The sequence below is a fragment of the Schistocerca serialis genome, chromosome 11 (genome assembly GCF_023864345.2).
Source record: "Schistocerca serialis cubense isolate TAMUIC-IGC-003099 chromosome 11, iqSchSeri2.2, whole genome shotgun sequence".
Lineage (NCBI taxonomy): Eukaryota > Metazoa > Arthropoda > Insecta > Orthoptera > Acrididae > Schistocerca > Schistocerca serialis.
Genome location: NC_064648.1, coordinates 39,216,807 through 39,222,806, shown reverse-complemented (window position 1 = coordinate 39,222,806; position 6,000 = coordinate 39,216,807).

The window sequence follows — 6,000 nt, the reverse complement described above, 5'->3', positions numbered from 1 at the left end:
TGGACGGCAGTTCTTTCTGCAGATGTGAAGTTGGTTTACATGGTGATGGACATGGGGAAATATGGTGTGCATGGTTTGTGGCTATGAAATTCTGGAAAGTTAACAGAGGAGTATTTGGAGCTGTGTGAAGAGGATCACAGTTAGATGGAGGAGAACACTGAGTAATATAGAGTTTAGTATTGGTTTTGGATAAAGTTTGATTGGTAGGGTTAGTTTCAAAGAAAGTTTCCACTGTAAGAACTGGGAGAAGGAGAGAAGGTCTTCAACAAGCAGAGCATGACTGATGTTGGGAGGATAGGAAAAATAAGGCCTTTGGAAAGATTTAATAGTTTTATGGCACTGAGGTTTTTTCAAGGCAGATGCTGTGCTACTGGTGTCTTTGGTCTCTGGGTACTGTGGTCTGGCTGGTAGCGACTTATTGAGGGTATGGTAAATGTAGTATATCTGCATTACATAGCGTGTTTTCTTTAGTGGAATGTGGCAGAGGTTTGACTGAGGCTCTTGCAATGGCAGTGGATAATGGTAGTCCAAGGTGTGAGTATGGGGTGAATAAACTGAAAAATGCCATATCAGAAAAGGTCCATATTCTACCCCTGCTCCACAACCCTTGCCTGATGATTCACATACCTGCAGTAGACCTAATAGAAAGCACTATCCCATAAATCCTCCCACTGCCATGTATACAAGTCCTGTCACAGCCATCTTCTATCCCATCAAAGGCAACGCTAGCAGTGAAAGCAACCATGTGATATCCCAACTTACCTATGACCACTGTGCTGCATTCTATGTGGTTGTGAACACTAACAGGATGTTGTCCACATGAGTGACCAGCAGCCAAGAGACAGGTAGACCACTCAGTTGTTGAGCATGCTGTCCAGCATCATGTGTTTGACTTCAACACCTGATACAAAGCCTGTGCCATCTGAATTCTTCCCACCTATACCAGCTTTTGTGAAATGCACATGTGGGAACTCTCCCTGCAAAATATGGTTTGTTCCTGTTAGGCCCTGGCATCAGTCTTCACTTTGTCCCTACCCACCATTTGCCTACCACCTTCACTGCTTCCATCCCAAACCTACAAACACCTTCTGACCTGTCAACACACTTGCACAGTCCTTTCCCCTTCTCTACTTCTCTCCCACATACACCCTACCCTCCCCCCGCATATACCTCTTGATGCTACCCCTAACAGTCCATTATCTTGTCGCAGCCATGTTCCTATACACTCCCACAAGCAGCTGCTATCCCTCCTTCCTATCCACCTGATACCTCTTCTATACCCCCAACCCACCCAAGCAAAGATCTCTGACAACCTCAGATGCAACCGCAGTCTGGTCTTACTGCCCACAAATGACTAGAATGTGTGTGTGTTTTATTTGGCCTACATCTAATGAAGGGTTTAGTCTGATAGCTAATAATATATAGCAATCTTTTTCCATAGGCCTGTCTACCAATCAGTACTTATGCAGTTCATTAACTTTGTCCTTTTCTGTAGCACTAACCCACCATTTACCTTTAAGAATCAGTTAGATTCATGTTCCATGGATCACTGGCATGATAAATTGTAATGATATGGAATGAGTTATTTTATGTTCACACCATAATTATATTGTAAATAAGCAAACATGTTGACCATTTACTTTTTTTTTTTTTTTTTTTTGTAGTAATTCCTACACGTCACCTTTCCCACATTATAATCACAGAAGTTCTTCTATGGAATAGGGGTTGTAAAGGGGAAAGATTTTTGAAGTTATTTTCAAATTTACTTCGCTGAATGTACAGCATTGTGCACCCCTTTTTGTGCGAAAGACAACCTTAATGTGGAGTAACAAATGTCACTTGTTGTGATTCTTCTCTTGAAATTTTTGTCCTTGTACTTTCAACTATATTTAAGATGTGATTATTAAATGTATTTGCTGCCTGTGTCTCATCATTTATAGCCCTTTCATTCATTTCAGTAGTGATGTTATCCTGTTCAGTGACTGGTTCTCCTGTCTCTCATTTCTCTACGTTCGACATATAACTTAAGTCCATTGTCAGAATTACTGCTTTCTGACATTATATGAATGTTCCTTGATTTACTTAAGTTTTCTCAGTAATTTTGAGTAGTTTTTGCAGTAAGCAACTATTGCACCATCTTATTTGTTCTAACCAACAAACACATATCCCTTTTTCTTTCACAAGACACCTTAATCCCTCTAGTGATTCATCATTTTTTACACGGCTGTTTAATGTCCTATTCGATAAGCATAACTGGGAAACTGTTTTCATATAATGATATGAAATTATCGTGGAATAGTTTAAATTTGATGTTAGGATTTGGTTCATTATAAAGGTAATCCCATTTCATTTGTTGTAAACGAATCTTAAAAACACTGGTCCAGTGTCATGAATTATTCTAACTAATTTCTAATGAGGAGTATCAATACTTATTTATCCTAACTAACTGTGTATCATGACCATAGAGAGCATTTGTTACCGAGTAAACAGTTATTTTCTTGTTCTGAGCAAAAAAAAAAAAAAAAAAAAAAAAAAAAAAAAAAAAAAAAAAAAAAAAAAAAAAAAAAAATTACCGACCATGGTCCTACTGCGCCTAACCAGCCATGTTCGAAAGGTAATTACTGAGATCAAACTGAAGATCCAAATAAGGTTTTCATATCAGTTTTACTATCAGAAACCTTAAGGAAATCTACACTGAAGTCACCACTGACTATTAACTGCTTGCTGCTGCCTGACAGATAGCATAACACTGAATTAAGATTCCATATAAACTGTTCAAAATTTCCCAATGAAGGTCTGTATAAAGGCACAATTCTTCAGTATTGATTCACAACCATAAATGTCTATGTGCTGATCACAAAAGATCAACTTGTCTTGCCTGGCTGTTTTTGAGCTTGTATTCTGTCTTAATATATGTAACAAGTCCTCCTATTCCCATATCAGTGCTGAATTTCTGAAGATGATATAGTGTAATATTTTATATGTTACTTATCTAACCCTGTGGTTGTGTTGTGCTCAGATAGGCACAGAATGTCTATCTTTTCAGAGCTCTCTAACTTTTCCAACAGACTGGAAGCTCTTCTAACTCATTACTCATTCCTATAATATTTTGATGAAATTAGCTAATGTTACCTTTGTGTACATTGTTAAGCATTTTGTGGGGCTCTTCTATTACTTTGACTTCTATCAAAACATGATGCCTGATTCCTCATTCTAACCTAACCTCTTTCTGAAACTTTTAAGCATAGGTATTATGTAATGATGGTATCTCCATACACTTTTTGCAAGAAGCTCAAGCAACCTATCTTTCCCTCTGCTATACAGCTAACTTCTCAGTATTTCTTATTGTGCACTTTTTGATACTGTCAGATATATCAATAGTTTTTTACACAAAATAAATATAAAATTAAAGCAATTTTTTGTTATTGGTGCTGCACCAAATTAAATTTAGTTTCTATTGCCATACAAAAGATCATGTATCACCATGTTGAAATTTATATAAAAATGCAGTGAACATCCTAGCATATCACCTGCTCAGCCATGTTCACAAAGCTCACAACATTATTTGCTCGAGGCTCGTGATGGTAATGCAGGACCTCCACAAACTCACACTTGTGTAAGTAGTTGCTAGTCCTATTTCAGCCAGGTAACCCCTGATGCTGTAATTTCTGGCTTTAGCCAGGCTGTTCCCTCTCCACCAACTATAATAAACTGATTTTTGTAAACACCCTTACACAAATTCCCTATGTTGTTTGTCTCCTGGCTAAGTCTAGCAATTGACATCAAAATACTTGTGACCTGGTACTCTGTTTCCAAATTGTCCTGTACCATCTTACCTAGCAGTAAGACTTTCTTCTTCCTATTCTCTTTTGATACTGGCCTACAATTAGTTTCTTTGAAAGAAGTCTGCTGCACCCTGCTGTGACCTGCAGCTGTATGAGGCTCTTTCATGCCTACTTCAGGTAATAAATCAAACTTACTGGATACTGAAAGCTCAAATGTAGATGAAGTTGCAGAGCTGTTCACCTTTCACTCACTGCTTGTTATCTTTAGCCAGTTGCTACAATTTGTTGCCCCTTCAAACATCCTAGTTCAAATTTCATGTATTCTAATCCAGCCTGAAGGATACAAATCTTTATCTCCAGTTCAGTGAATCCCTGCAATACCTGTTAATTGACTTATTCACAGTATAATGTAACTTTTAGTGTAAGTTTAATTTAAGCATTCCCTATTTGAACAAACTTTCTGGGTATATGAACTTAATACTGAACGGACATGTTCTACTTAAATTATTGCTAACAAAAACAGAACAATTAAATGGGATTTTCTACTTTATTGTAAGTTTACTGGACCAAAACATAAACAAAAATATGACAACTCAACAAATGTTAATAATCCACTGTTTTCACTCAGTGTTCAGTCATAACATCAGTGATTTTCTGTCACCATGTGCATTTAAGTGTAACCTCTTTAAGTGTTATTCAGGTGAAGCTAGTGACTGTATGATGTGTTTGTAATATTGCTTTCTTTGTTTCATTTTGTCATACACTTTTGTAAGTAGACATGCACAAACTTACACACAACAGTTGCACAAGTCATATACAGAAGAGAATCTCAGCCTAGGCAACCCAAATTCAGAAAACATAACCAGCACAACATCTGTTATTGAAAATGAAAGACTGGATTATTTACTTGAAATTCAGAAATAACAACATAAATCTCAGCAATCAGTCAACCACATTTATTAAAACTCTTGTAGTCTAAATTATGTGCAACTATGAAGAAAATGGAAGCTAATTTCAAATCTGAAATCACCACTTTTAACTGAAAGCTAGAGGACAAACTCAGTGAGATACTAATTGGTAACATTAACTTGGAAATCACTGCCTTCAATAGATCATTTAAGACCTCTATCAATGAAATGATAGCTACAGGGGGACAAATATCAGTAAAAAAATTGAAGTTCATGCGATATTATTACAAGAGCACTCAGAGCAACTTAAATACCTAGCCAAGAGATGTACAGCAGATATTACACACATTGATGATAAATTATGAGTGTATATGGCATCTGTCAGCGAATCTACTCAGGAACAAGTTGTCATGATGAGCTGTGATTTAAGGATATCATCAAGACCTGAGCCTGAACGTCCTGAGAGGGTCAGAAACCCACTAATTCTGAGTGAGTTCTATGTCTCTATCACTACATTTTCATATAATTGTCAACATAGTGATAGATGATCTTTTATATGGCAATAGAAACCAAATTTAATTTTGTGCAGCATCAAATAACAAAAAAAAAAAAAAGTTTCAAATTTATGTGTATTTTGTATAATACCTCATCAATAATCCTGACAATATCAAAAACTGCACAATTAAAAAAAAAAAAAAAAACTGGCAAAACAATCATTACTGATATGAGTCGTCCATAATATGCTATATGTGCACACATGAAATAAATTATATATCAAAGAGAGTGAAACCTACATTTTGTGCAATCAAAACTAAGATAGTAATTTGGCCTAAAACCTGGAAAACTTAAAACTGATATGAAACCTATCTATAAGTTATTATGTTACAATATATTGACAAGAGTAATCAATTTCTGAAAAGGCAATTGGATAGGTAAAAAATCGACTCACCAAGTGGTGACAGGAGAGCACATACATAGAGTTAAGGAAATCTGAAAGCTGCTGGAGCCAGTGGCTCCACCTTCTGGCAGACGGGATGAAGGGGAGGCAAGACAGATGAAGATAAAGGACTGGTGAGGTTTAGGAAATTGGAAGAGTTTGGAAAACTCTGGATCAGGGGAGTATTGCCAGATAGGATGAGGAGGAAAGACTTGACTGTTGGGGACTGCATCAGATCAGATTTGAAAATGTGAGAGCTTAGAGGTGGAAGATAGGGTGATAAGCAAGACAGAGGAAATGCCATGCTGGATTTAATAAGAGTAGGAAGCTAAGTGCATTATATGTGGTAAAGGGGGTGAGGGTGGTGGGA